Here is a 14,457-nt window from a genome sequence, read left to right as displayed (position 1 = left end):
CTTACTGGGAAAATAAGCATCTCAACCCTCTATGATGACGCACTGTCCAGGCACCAAACCTTGAAACATTAGAGGGTCTTACACTGGACAAGACGTCAAACCTCTTGATGCCAGATCCAAGGTCAGCTAGGGGTCAAGTGCATGCTCCTTCCACAGGATTTATTCATTCCTTGACATTTTGGTATGAGATGTCAAAAAATTGATACTGAATGTGAGCTCAGACCAGACCCTAAAGTCCCCCAAACTGGATTGGCATTTAATATTCCAGATGTTTATACTCATTTCCCTTCTTCTGATATATTTGACAGCACTGACACTGCTCTTCATTATTATAGTAAACCCCAATTTAATGGTACTTTCCAGTCCTCTGCCTCACAAATTTCTACCTCCATCTCTCCCCATCTTTATGTTTTGCTCAGGGCTGTGGGCAGCCTACATGAAAACTTCCCTTTCCTTACCACTACTCCATACATCTTCAATCCCTTTTATCCCACATTTCAGTCCCTCTTCTCTTACATCGCTCTTCTGTTCTCCCTTCCTTTTCCATTTTACCTGTTGGATCCCCATTCTATTCTTAACATATTTCCCTGCATCTTTAATGCTTTCCTCATACACACTGCTTCCATTTTGTCACACTCATAGAAACCTAGATTCCCTAGAAGATGTTACATTCCTCGCCACTTTCTTTAGGACTAGTACCCATTCTTCTCCTTCCCCTCCCCTGTCCCACATTCCCCCATCTAAATGTTCTCTTCTCAAGTCTTCTATGCCAACCCCACCAACAGAGACCTTACTTTATACCTTACTGAGAAAATAGAATGGCCGTACATCTTGAGGGTCTTCTCTCCCTATTCATTACCTTAAAATTTTCCATAACCTTCTTCCATTCTGTCCTACTATGCTCCCATCTCTGAGGAAGAAAGACATGGCTCTTCTCTTTGTCAAAGTCTCCCCTACTTCCCCCATACTGTCTACTTGATTTTATCCCCTCTGATGTACTCAGTAGCTTGCTCCTTTGACCATCCTCTCTCCCCTTGCCCCTAAATCTTCTTCAATGTCTTCCCATATATCAACTCCTTCCTTCCTGCCAACAATGATGCCTAGGACTCCCCAGTCCTTAACATATTTCACTTGAGTCTCTCATCCTTTCAAGTGAGCATCCTATATCAGTTCATAGCTAAGCTTCTAGAAAGGATCATCCATATGCATTGTTTCTACTTCTCCTATTCCTTTTTGTCATATGACTTCCAGTATCTTTACCCAATGAAAATTGCTTTCTCCAAGGTTACCAATCATCTCTTAATTGCCAAATCCAATGATTTTTTTTTCGGTTTTCATTCTTTTTGCTCTCTCTGCAGATTTTAACACTATCGATCAACCTCTAGTCTTGGGAACTCTCTCTAAATGTAATCATTGCAGAATTCTCTTCTTCTGAAGTTTCAACCTAGGATTTTTTTTATTCCATGGTATTTCTGCATTATATTATTTCTTGACTGTTATTTCTTCCAACTCTTTAATGTTTGCTTGATTGTTTTTCCTGTGGGGACTTCTACTGGGGGCATTTTTGCTATATCTCCACCCATTTTTATTGTTACACTTTTTTTGTTGTTCTTTTTTTTCAGCCTTGAGGTGATACAGGCCATCTGATTTTTACAAATCCTCACATTCAGTCATGATGATGGCATCATAACTTTTAAAGCTCAAAGTAAATATTAGTTCTCATAATACTCAACTTTAAAGTAATGGATCAAAGACTCAGAAAGGAAGAGTATTCCATCTCTATTGATAGCTTTTTCTCTCCCATTTTCAGAAGATTCTACTAATTGTGACTGTGTTGATCACAACAAAATGTAGCAAATTCTCACAGAGATGGAAGTACCCAGTCATCTTACTTGTCTCCTAAGGAACCTGTATGTGGGCCAAGAAGCAATAGTTAGAACTCAGCATGAAATGACTGATTGGTTTAAGATTGGAAAAGGAATACAACAAGGTTATATATTGTCACCTTATTTATTTAACTTACGTGCAGAGTACATCCTACAACATGTCAGCCTAGATGAATCAAAAGCGGCAATTAAGGTTGCCAGGATAAATACCAACAATCTCAAAAAAGCACATGATGCCACTCTAATGGCAAAAAGTGAAGAAGAATTAAGAAGTCTCTTGAAAGAGGAGAGTGTAAAAGCTGGCTTGAAGCTTAACATCAAAAAAACTAAGATCTTGGTAACTGATCCCATCACTTCCTGGCAGAGGGAGGAAAAAAAATGGAAACAGTCTCAGATTTTATATTCTTGGGCTCAAAGATCACTGCAGATAGCAATTGCAGCCATGGATTTAAAAAATGCTTGCTTCTTGGAAGGAAAGCTATGGAAAATCTGGACAACATACTAAAAAGTAGAGACATCACCTTGTCAATAGAGGTCTGTATAGTCAAAGCTATGCTTTTCCCAGTAGCAATGTATGGCTGTGAGAGTTGAACTATAAGGAAAACTGAGCTCCACAGAATTAATGCTTTCATATTGTGGTGGTGGAGAAGACTTTTGAGAGTCCCTTGGATAGCAAGGAGATTAAATCAGTAAATACTTAAAGAAATTAATTCAGGCTATTCACTGAAAGGTCAAATACTGAAGCTAAAGCTTAAGTACTTTGGCCACATAATGAGAAAATGGAACTCAATGGAAAAGAACCTGATGTTGCAAAAGATTGAAGATAAAAGGAAAAGGGAATGGCAGAGGATGAGATGGATAGATAGTATTGTAGGAATAACAAATATGAACTTGGCCAGACTTCAAGAGATAGTGGAAGTTAGAAGGGCCTGGCATATTATGGTCCATGAGGAGTCAGACAAGACTGAATGACTGAACAACAACAATAAATCATGTTCCTGAATTTAAATGAAATGCATATCATAGGGATATGGGCCTTTGCCATGGCATCAGGAAGGTCAGTACTGGCCACCAACTTTGTCCCTCCCCCTCCAATGACTCATCTGTCAAATGGCTAGAAGTTTAAATGCAAAATGCCAATAGAAGTGCAGAAATAGATCCTACATCTATAAGATTAGAGATTTAGAGCTGAAAGGGTCCTTGGAAGCCAATAAATCTAACCTGTTTAGAATTGATTAGGAAGTAGTGCATATAGGGACTGAATTTGAGTATAACTATGGGAGTGACAGAAACAGTGCAGTGCCTTATGATTGTGGTTCATTCCTAGTCTTCCAAATCTGGAAGAAAGAAACATTCCCTGTTCATATGGAACTTACATTCTAATGGAGGAGACAACATGTACATATAAAATATAAATAGCCAAAATACAAAGTGAATAAATACAAATATATGCAAAATAGCTAAATACAAAGTACTAGAGAGGGAGAGGACTCCCTCCCATGTTGTTTGTAATTTTTGGTTCACACCAAAATAATCCCCTCCCAAAGACCTAAAATGTGATAGGTTGACTCACTCACTGTATTCTTTGGTCAGCCTCTGAGAAGAATCATGCAAGTAGCAGGCATAGTGTAGCATTGTCTTGCATCTGTAGTATAGAATTATTTTGTGTCATGGTGAGGCCAAGTATGGTCTATCAATCCTCAGTTAACAAATGGGCTACACTTACAATGATAGTTTGCCAAGCTCTAGTTTAAAAGATAAGTTCTCAACTGGGGAGGCATAGGGATGCAGTAGAAAGTGTATTGGATTAGAAGTCAGGAGATGTGTATGTGTGAACACTGGCTCTGTCATTTGCTATCTATGTGAAGTGACCAAGTGATATTCCCTATATTCAGTTAGGGTACTTGATATTTTCAATTTCATCTATATAGTAAGAGGGTTCAACGGAAGCACTGAGATTGGAACACAGTAAAATATTTTAATAAATGTTTGTCTACTGACTGACAGCTAGGACCCTTCTACTTCCCCGGCTGTTCCTGCCATTAACCATTGTTCCTTCTTCAAGTTTTTTTTCCTGGCTGATGCTGAGAATCAGCTTTGGCTTGGGGAACAGACCTATGGAGAAAGAAGATGGAGCTTGGTCTAGGAACTGGGCTGTCGAGGCAACATCACTGAGTTCTCTACATACAAAGTAAAATAATCTGCATGAGCTAGTGCTTTTATATACACTGACCCCTATGCCTAGAATCCACTCCTTCCTTACCTGTGGTTCAAAAATTTTCTTCCTTTAAGATACAGTTCAGGCAAAATTTTCTACATGAAATCTTTCCTGATATTCCCAATTGCTAGTGCCTTCCCTCCTATGTACCTTATATTTAACTACTTTGTATATATTTGTATTTATTGACTTTATATATTCACTAATTATTTTTATATGCATTTGTTGTCTTTCCCATTAGGATGTAAGCTCCTTATAAGTAGGGATTGTTTTTTTTCTTTGGACTCATATCCCAGCAACTGGCACATTATAGGCACTTAATAAGTATCTGTTGATTGATTTATTGATCTGCAAGACTACACTTGGAAGGCTAGTGATGCACTACAATCACAAGACAATGTTATGCTGCTCCTTTTACTCTCATGGTTATTCTTAAAGGTTGGCCAAAGAATGCAGTTAGAGAGCTGACCTGTTATTTTAGGTCTTTCAAAAAGGATATTTTCTGTCATACGGAGTACAATTCATAAAAACAACACTTAATCTAGATACACCTTAATTTATTAAAATATTCTAATATGTAATGTGTAAAACTATATATAGGACAGCTAGGTGGCATAGTAGATAGAGTGCTGGGTCTGGAGTCAGGAATGTCTGAGTTCAAGTCCAGCCTCAGACACTAGCTGTGTGACTCTGGGCTAGTCACTTAACCCCATTTGTCTCATTTTCCACATCTGTAAAATGAACTGGAGAAGGAAATGGCAAACCACTCCACTATCTTTGCCAAGAAAACCCCCAAAAGAGTCACAAAGAGTCATATATGACTGAACAACAAAAAAATTCAAAACATATGTGTGTATTAACTTCATATAAAAGAATGACATAATATCCTAACTTCTCCAATACTGTCACTAGTTTGTTCTTAAACTTCTGAACCATTTGATCATAGGGAATCCATTTAATCTTTCTCAACCTTAGTTTCTTTATTTCTACTAAATTTTTAATTCTATAATTTAATTATTTAATTTTATTAAATTTCCTTGTTTCCCAAGCCAGGAATTCTCTCCTTATCCTTGCATCTCAACTTCCTTGATTTTTGTTAAATCCCAGCTAAAAGACCACCTTCTAAACAAAACGAAACAAAACCCCTTTCCTTGATCCTCCTTATTTCTGGCGCTTTCCCTCTGATGGTTTTCTTGAATTTATCCTATATTTACCTTGTCTGTACACAGTTGTTCAAAAGTTGTCTTTCCATTAGACTGTGAGCTCAAGAGCAGAGGCCATCTTTTACTTTTTATTTTGTAGCCTCAGTGCTTTACATAGTGCATGCTCATAGTAGGTACTTAATAAATGATTCACTGTAAAATGAACATAATATTATTTGCCTCACAAGGTTATTGGGATTAAAGCACTTTGTAAAGCATCATTTAAATGTTATTATTGTTGTTTTCTCAAACACAGTCCACAAATATTCCATGTTATGTTAATGCCTAAATCCAAGCCAGTCTGTACAGAAATATATCTGATCCTTTCTCCAACACTAATATGTGCTCATGTAAACAAAACTCTTTTTGGCTTTGGTTTCCATCACATAAAAAACCAGGGGTAATAGACACTCTCACCATCTTTCAAGAGTGATAGGATTTGACCTCTGTGTTCTCTTGAGTGTCTTAGCTTGACAATCTCATGATGTATTGATGTGTATGGCAAGACATGACAGAAACACAATAGATAACACATCACTTATATATACACACCTCTTCATACCATCTCCTAGAATAATAAATATATCAATGAGTTCTTAAGGCAAGATAGAATTTGTTTCAAGTGACAAATCTCTCTAAAAATTCAAATTTGTGTTTAGAATCTTGGCCAAAAAGAAAATTATCTGGTATAGTCACAGCCCACTACTGGAAACGTCCCTGAAATAGGGTCATGGATGTGTTGTTGTCAAGGTGATGTTTTATTTTGTTTAAAAAGAGTTGATTTTGCCTACCTTGGCAAGTTAATCTATTCTCTGTCAAAAGACAGTTTAGTAAATGACAATAATATAAATGAAACCACTAAAAGACAGTCAAACTCAAATTAATTGCAATGATTGATCATGGTCCCAAAGAACAACTGATGAGCCATGTCTCTGACCTCTGGGTAGAGAGGTGGTGGGGAAAGGGGAACATAGGAGGAAATAGTGCATACATCTTTGGATGAATAGTTAGATGTTGCATATAATGTCTGTCAGTTTCATTTACATACCTCTTTGTGGCTTGGAATTTGATCCATGATGAGCTCAGTAAATAGGTTATATCTCTTACACCTTCAAACTTCTATGTCTAAGCCTCCTAGAATCATTTTGAACAAAGGCTCTCTGGACATAGGTTGACTTTTAAGATTTCAGATTAAGAAGAACATTCTCTATGGCCTCCTAACCTCAGTCATCCCACATTTCACTATTTTTAGGCAAAGGAAATTTGATGATGGAATACTAAACTAATGGCGGCAGAGAAGGATACCTTTTTTTTTTTGAAGGGGGAAGGCAGGGCAATTGGGGTTAAGTGACTTGACCAAGGTCACACAGCTAGTAAGTGTTAAGTGTCTGAGGCCACATTTGAACTCATGTCCTCCTGACTCCAGGGCCAGTGCTCTATTCACTGTACCACCTAGCCATCCTGGGGTACCTCTTTTTATTACAAGGGAGGCTTCATTGGTTGGGGAGGTATGATGAATAATAAAAAATAACTAATGTGAAAACCAGAAGACATTAATAACTTCTGCCCCACTTTTTAAAAGTGTGACCCAATGGAATGATCCTTGAATTGAGAGTTTCTAAGACTAGGCTAGATGCAGTCCAGGTCTGTTGAAAATCAGCTGTATTATTTGTGATCTTTGGGCAAGTAATTTTATCTCACTGGGCCCCTGTTCCCTACAAAACAAGGGGACAGGAGCAGTCTAAACCAGAGGTAGGAAACCTGAATTCAGTCAAAAAAGCTTCTCATAAGGACCTAGAAGGCCATATGTGGCCTTAAGTTTGCAGGTTCCCCATCCCTGGTCTAGACAATCTCCAAGGTTCTGTCCAGTTCTAAAAACCAATGAATTGTTGCTTTTAGACAAAAGCATGCCCTTCCAGCAATGGAAGAAGAGCTGAGCTTGTCAGGAAACCTGGATTTAATTCTCAGCTCTGAAATTTACTAGTTGTGTGGTTGAGAAAGCATTTGATCTCTCTGGGTTATAGTTTACTCTTATATAAAGTGCAGAGGAAATCCCTGACTTTGTACTCATCCCTACTGTGCTATAAAGAATTGAGCCACAGACACAGATAACACTCCACCTGTCCTGTCTGGCTAAAGGTCAAGAATGCATAGTGAAAATTGCTCCAATAAATTTGACAGTAGGTAATGACTACAATGATTACCAAGGCCACCTTAATGAGTAAAAGAAACAAGGAAAGGCATTTGTATACACACTCAGTTGCTAATGTCTGTGCATTCGTTTTCCAAAACTAGCTTTTCCTGTCTGTCCTCAGGTCAAAACTCAAGATTCTGTGCTTTTCCTAGAACGAACCAGTTATGCCTGTTATAGGCAATATTTAACATGCCTGCAGCCAGATTTTAGAAGCACATTCTTGCTGCACTTTTTTCTCTTTTTTAAAAAAATTATTTATCTATTTTTAGTTTTCAACATTCATTTCCACAAGATTTTGAGTTACGATTTTTTCTCCCCATCTTTCCCCTACCCCCACCCCCAAATAGCAAGGCTACTGAATACCCCTTACCTCAATCTGTTCTCTCTTATATCCTCCCCCATCACCCCTCTGACTTTCTAGTAGGATGGATTTCAGTGCCTGTACATCTTATTTCCCAGTTGCATGTAAAAAAACAATTTTTTTTATTTAAACATTTGTTTTTAAAACTTTGAGTTCCAGATTTTTTTCCCTTCTTCCCTCCTCACCTGCTCCCACTGTGAAGATAAGCAATTCAATATAGGTCATACATGTAGTTACCCAAATCATTTCCATAGTAGTTATATTGTGAAAGACTAACTATATTTCCCTCCATACTATCCTGCCCCCCACTTATTCTATTTTCTCCTTTGACCCTGTCCCTTTCCAAAAATGTTTGCTTCTAACTACCCTCTCCCCCAGCCTGCCCTCCCTTCTATCATCCCCTTTCTTATCCCTGACACCCTATTTTCCCAATTGAGCATGTTATTCCCTTCTTAAGCCAAATTCAATGAGAATAAAATTGACCCATTCCCTTACACCTTCCTGCTCTTCCCCCTCTCGCTGCACTTTCTAAATGGTGAGAAGGTGTTTTATTAAAGTAAGAATAAATGGTGCTCAACAGGCCACTCTTTATTAAAAGAAAAAAAAGTAAAATCAATTGTTTGTTTAATTGGAATGCTTTCTTTAGCCAGAGTGGGCCCAGATTTAAAGACTTAGATTAAAGAGGCTTAGAGTTCTCATTTCTGGCTTCAAAGTCTTGTTCTATAGCTTCCGTCTTGTGGAACTAATGCTTCTCTGTCACTTCCAATCCTTTAGGGGCTAATTTTATCCAAGAGGACTAAAAACAGGGCTAGGCTTAAAGGCATTCTCCTCTACCACCATTACCAAACCTCCTGTGCCTAAAAATAGTGAAGGATGGGCCAGTTAAGGTCAGGTGACCATAGAGTGGGTGCTACTTACTCTGAAATTTTTAAATTCAACTTGTTTCCAAAAACCCTGGGTTCACAATGATGCTAGGAGGCTCAGAGTTTGAAGGCATGAAGGATACAATCTGTTTTATGAGCTCATTCTAGACCAAATTCTGGGCCACAAATATGTAGTTCAACTCTTGGTTATCTAGGATACATTGGAATGTTTTTTTTTCCCCCAGAGATAGATAATATTAGTAATAATTGATGATTATATAGTTGTTGGACTTTTTTTTAAGACTTGAACTATGATTTCCTTAGCGTGATTCCATTTTCAGGTGACAAGATTAGCTTCATCTATGTAGACTGGGCCTGCTCTGCAATCTATGTTCTTATAGAGTTGCTTGGGGCACTGAGGGGTTGCTGTTTGCCCAGGGTCACTTGAACAGAGATGAGGCCAGCTCTCTCTCAGGGTTTTAACCTGCAAAGTGCTAGAATAATAATAGTAATAGAAGTAAATATTATTTATATAGTACTTTAAAGTCCATAAAGCCCTTTATGAATATTGTCTCATTTGAGTCTCCTAATAATTTGTGGAGGTATATGTTATTATTATCCCCATTTAACATATGAGAAAACTGAGGCAGACAGACTAAGTCACTTGCCAAGGGTCACACAGCTAGTGCCTAAGGACAGATAATACCAATAATATCATCTGAGCTTTCCCAAAGCCTTGTAAAGTGGGAATTGCCAATGGCCACAAGTAAGGACTTGAATTATTATGTCTAGACTTAAGAAAGTGATGGAGAAAATGTTACTAATGCAGATTAAGTTTAAAAGTGCGTCATGGGTATGTTTTATGGTTGTTGGCTAGTTTTGGGGGTTTTTTTGAGAGTTAGTTGTTAAACATTTACCAACATACCACATATGTACCAGCACACTCTTGTTAAATGGTAACCACTTTATACAGTTTTTCCATTTTTCAGATGAAGAAACTGAGGCTCTGAAAGATGAATGGATTTAGCCACGATTATTGAGATCGTAAGTATGTTAGAATTATGATTTGAACACAGGTCTCTCCTGATTCCAAGTCCAGCATATTAATGGAATAATAGATTCAGAGGTGGAGAAGATCTTAGAGGTGACTGGTCCATCTCCCCATTTTATATGTGAGGAAGCTGTAGCATAGAGAAAGAAGCTAAGTAATTTTCTCCAAGTTATACAGGTATTGGGGTTAGCTAGGAGATGCAATGGATACAGTGCCAGGCCTGGAGTCAGGAAGAAATCTTCCTGAGCTTAAATCTGGCTTCAGACACTTACTAGCTATATGACCCTGGGCAAGTCACTTAACCCTGTTTGCCTCAGTTTCCTCATCTGTAAAATGAACTGAAGAAGCAAATGGCAAACCCCTCCCGTTATCTTGCCAAGAAAACCCTGAATGAGGTGACAAAGATTCAGACACAACTGAAAAAATAAGCAAAAAATACAATGAAGTCAGTGATGCACCTGGGGTTTGTACTTTTGTCCTCCAGCTCTAAATCACTCATACCTCTCACTGCACCAGGCTGTTTCTCTAATCACATTTCCACCAGCACAGAGTCAGGGAAAGAACACTGGGTTTGGAGTCAGAGAACTTGAATTCAAATCTTGACTGTCACTACATGATCTTGAACAAGTCACTGAACCATTCTAAGCCCCAGTTTCCTCATCTGTAAAATAAAATTTTGGACTAAATGTTCATTTAAAGCAGGCATTCTTAACATGGGGTGCACAGACAGATTTAGGGGGAGGGGTCTGTGAACTTTAATGGGAAAAATTATGTTTTTATTTCAATAGAATTGATTTACTTTGTAGTCATACACATTATATTTTATTCATTCAAAGGCATTATTCTCCAAGAAGCCCTTCAGGTTCCTTCCATGTCTAAATATATATGCAGCTAAAAGGTATAATGAAATAAAGAAAGAAGGAGGAGGAGGAAGGAGAAGAAAGAGGAGGTAAGAAGAGGAGAGAAAAAGAAGAGAGAGAAGAGAGAGGAGAGAAAGGAGAGAGAAAGATAGACAAGAGAGAAAGAAAAGAAGAGGAGGAGAGAAAAAGAGGGGGAGGAGGAGAAGGAGAAGAAGAAAAGAAGAAAATAATGAAAAGAAGAAGAAAAAGGAAGAGGAGGAGGAGATGATGATGGTGATGAAGAAAGAAGAAAAGGGGAAGAGGAGAGAAAAGAAGAAAAGAGAAGAGCGGAGGAGAGATAGAGAAGAGAAAGAGAGAGAAGAAAAGAGAATTATAAAAGAGAGAGAGACACACAGAGACAGACAAAAGGAGACAGAGAGACAGAGAAAGAGAGATTAGAGAGGAAGAAAGACAGCCACACAGACAGAAACAGAGAGGAACAGGGAGCTGTACTTGGAGTCAGAGAATCCTGCCTTAGACACTTGCTGGCTATGTGATCTTGGGCCAAGTCTCAGCTTCAATTTCTTTATCAGTAAAATAATAATAATAGCACCTATATAGTTTTTTCGAGGATAAATGAAGTTATTATATGAGTAATGTATGTAAAGCTCTTTGTAGATCTAAATTGCTGTACTAATGTTAGCTATTACTAACCTATAATACTTTAACTTCCCCAGGAAGATCCAGGCTAAAACAATTCCAGTCACTCCCTGAACAAGAATTAGCCACAGTATTCGCAACTCTTTCTTCTCCACCAAAACACCAAAAATAATTTAGAAACAAATCAGAAACCCACAAGTTCATTTTGCTGCCACCTATTTTCTCAAGAGGTCCTGATTCCAGAGTCTGGATGCAATATAAGGAATAGGATGGGCTAAGATTTCTAGACAAGTGAGATAAATTATTCAACTCCTTACTCAAGGTGACCTTTCACTTGCTTGCTGACAGGTGATCCATGAAGCGGTGACTTTGCCTGTTGGCTGGGCTTGGTCCTCTCCCAAATCATCACACATTGACATCATAAGGGTAGGGCTGCTGTCAGACTTCAAGGCACCTCAAATGAAATTACAAGCTTTCCTGCTTTCTCCACCCTCCCTATCACAAATGCTGTCACCTCACTGCATTTTCCAGTTCAGTTGTGGTTTGTAATTACAGTAGTTGCTATAAGAATGCTCCCAAAAGGAAGCGCTCATTTAATAGAAAGAAACTTCAGGTCTCTAAAAGAAGTTCCTTCCACTGCTGAAGAGTAGACTGAACACAGCTGAAAGGCCAAACCTACATAATGACAGTGACATGAATTAAATAACATGTCTTCATGTCCTAAATGTTTGCAGAAGCAAAGGAGTCATCTCACCATGGACATGGGTTCTATCTTTTCCCTTTAAAAAAAAAAAATATATATATATATACATATATATTTCCTTTCATCTTATGTAATTAAAAGGATAAAATCTCTTTAATTGGTAGCTGGGCCCGCAATGTAGCACATAGTATTGAAATATTTGGAGGCTTAATATGGAGATTTGGCAGATGGCAAGTTAACTTTGAAACATTTCCAGTCCCTTTGAGATTGATCAGGTCCTGAAAGATGCCGTGATCCATGTGTCTGTGTGCATGTTCCCAGAGATGATGTAACCAATGGAAGAGATCAGAGAAAACAAAACATCTGCTTTTTGGGTCAGTATTCTATGGTGGAGTGAAAAGTTCTCTTCTGGATTCAGAGGACATGGATTTAAATCTGGCATTTGCTGTTTATTATTTATGTGACTTTGGGAAAGTCCCTTAATTTCTCTAGGTCTCAGTTTCTATAAAAATGAGGGACTTGATCTCTACGGTCCTTTCTAGCTCTGAATCTATGATCCCATTAAAAACATAGCCTCTCAGACCTCTTCTCACTCGAATCTATGCTCCTATTGAAGTATCTTACAACATTAATTATCCTTTCCTATATTTGGCAATGCTTTACAAAAAATTCACCAATTTAAGACATTTTTTGTTTTACTGGATGATGTTCCTTTAAGTGTACAAAGCAACCGTTTGTAGCAGTGATGTTTAGATCTATCCTTTGATTCTTCCTTAGGTCTGTGATGTCATCCACATGGGTGTTCTCTTTAACAAGGTAGACTGAAACCCATCCATTAGGCCTGCCTGTCCCATGCAACACTTGTTCACTTCCTCCTTGAAATCTTCAACAGGCACCACCCCCACCTTTTCCCCTTGTGAGAGGATCTTCCTCTAGGTCTCTTGGCATTGCCTAGATGTAAGTGGGGCTGCTCAGGATATAAATTATACTTCATATTTACCATGAATGGCTCACCATTTTTTCCTTCTGATATACATTAATACCAATAAAACAATTTAGTTCAAGAAACACTTATCAAGTGCCAACTACATGCGAGGAACCATTCTAGGCTGCTATTGTTTATTCTCTCTTTTCTCCAAAAAGACTTTATATTTGCAAAATTTATTTAGAGTCAGTTAGTTATTGACCAACAAGTATGTGTTGGACCTCTATTGTGTTCTTCGCACTTTTCTGTCGTGGGTTGAGATGTATTATATTCATTATTTTTGCCCTTAAAGAACTTGCAACTTAATTGGGGGAATAAGAACTACACATAGGAAAAGTTAATAAAGAAAATTAAATAAAATACACAAGATATCATAAGCCAGGAAACAATGACTAGGTATGTTGAATAGGAAAACAGAAAACCTGGATACTAATCTCAGTCCTGCTTCTAACTACTTTGTGACCTTGGGCAAGTGACCTTCATTTCTCTGGGCCATACGTTCTTCACCTAAGTTGGAAAAACCAGGTTAGAGATTCCAAAGCAGCAGTTAATAGGTGGCTATGGTCTTTGTCCAAAGATCAAAAGAAATAAAGTCTGTGATGGTGTTCCTGGGGGTATCATAGTCAGGTACTAGAAAGTCCATATAATGACTTCCCTGAATCTTCTGCTTGGTCCTCTGGGTGGTTAATTTGTTCAGGGTATGATTAAAAACTTCTGTGAATCTCCCTGATGATGGTATGGTACAATTCTAAATTTTATCATTCCTGCTGGATCAAGGACCTACTTAATAAGAATGCCTTCCTTCTATTGATTATCTCCAATATATCAAAGAGAGAAATACATACATATATGTGTATATATACGTGTATATGCATACATGTTGCACGTGTATATAGGCATAAGTGTATGTATATGTTTTGTCTGTATGTAGTAGTTTGTGTGTTGTTTCTCTTATCAAATCATGAGTTCCTTGAAAATAAGGAGTATCCTTTACCTTTCTTTGTATCTTTTTCACTTAGCAGAGTGCCTGGCACATAGAGAGTGCTTGATAAATAATTGCCACAACTCCTTGAATAGCTTGTTCTCAAAATCTCATTTGTGGTCAGAATGCATCTTTGCAGAGAAGCCAGACACTGAAACAATACTTCTCCCATATTACCTTGGCTGGGGTAAACGCCTACTGGTTCCTTGCTGAGTGGGAGGGCCTATGGGGACCAGGTGTATTAGTCTGTTACCACAAAGATGTTTCTTAGGTTCTTCTATGTACAGGCATACCTTGGAGATATTTCAGGTTCAATTCCAGACCACCACAATAAACTAAATGTCATAATAGATCAAGTCACACAAATTTTTTAGTTCCCCAGTGCACATGAAAGTTATATTGACACTACACTGTAGTCTATTAAGTGTGCAATCATATTATGTTGAAAAAAACAATGTACACACCTTAATTAAAAAATACTTTACTGTTAAAAAAAATGCTTACCATTATCCA

At 37.9% G+C, this 14,457-nt stretch overlaps 1 long non-coding RNA gene across 1 annotated transcript in view; it reads left to right on the top strand.

The window, feature by feature from the left end:
- Window positions 1–13,263, top strand: part of LOC138148016 (uncharacterized) — a 29,613-nt gene extending 16,350 nt beyond the window's left edge. The window contains exons 4-5 of the long non-coding RNA XR_011164962.1: window positions 9,714–9,768; window positions 10,612–13,263. This is a non-coding gene — a long non-coding RNA (uncharacterized lncRNA). The remainder of the gene's footprint in view (window positions 1–9,713; window positions 9,769–10,611) is intronic.
- Window positions 13,264–14,457: the final 1,194 nt, after the last annotated feature.

This window comes from Petaurus breviceps, unplaced genomic scaffold, assembly GCF_028583685.1.
Source record: "Petaurus breviceps papuanus isolate PSGF00001 unplaced genomic scaffold, PetGlider_PUasm1.0 90822, whole genome shotgun sequence".
Taxonomy (NCBI): domain Eukaryota; kingdom Metazoa; phylum Chordata; class Mammalia; order Diprotodontia; family Petauridae; genus Petaurus; species Petaurus breviceps.
The sequence above is the reverse complement of the archived record's forward strand: the minus strand, read 5'-3'. Positions and strand labels throughout refer to the sequence as shown.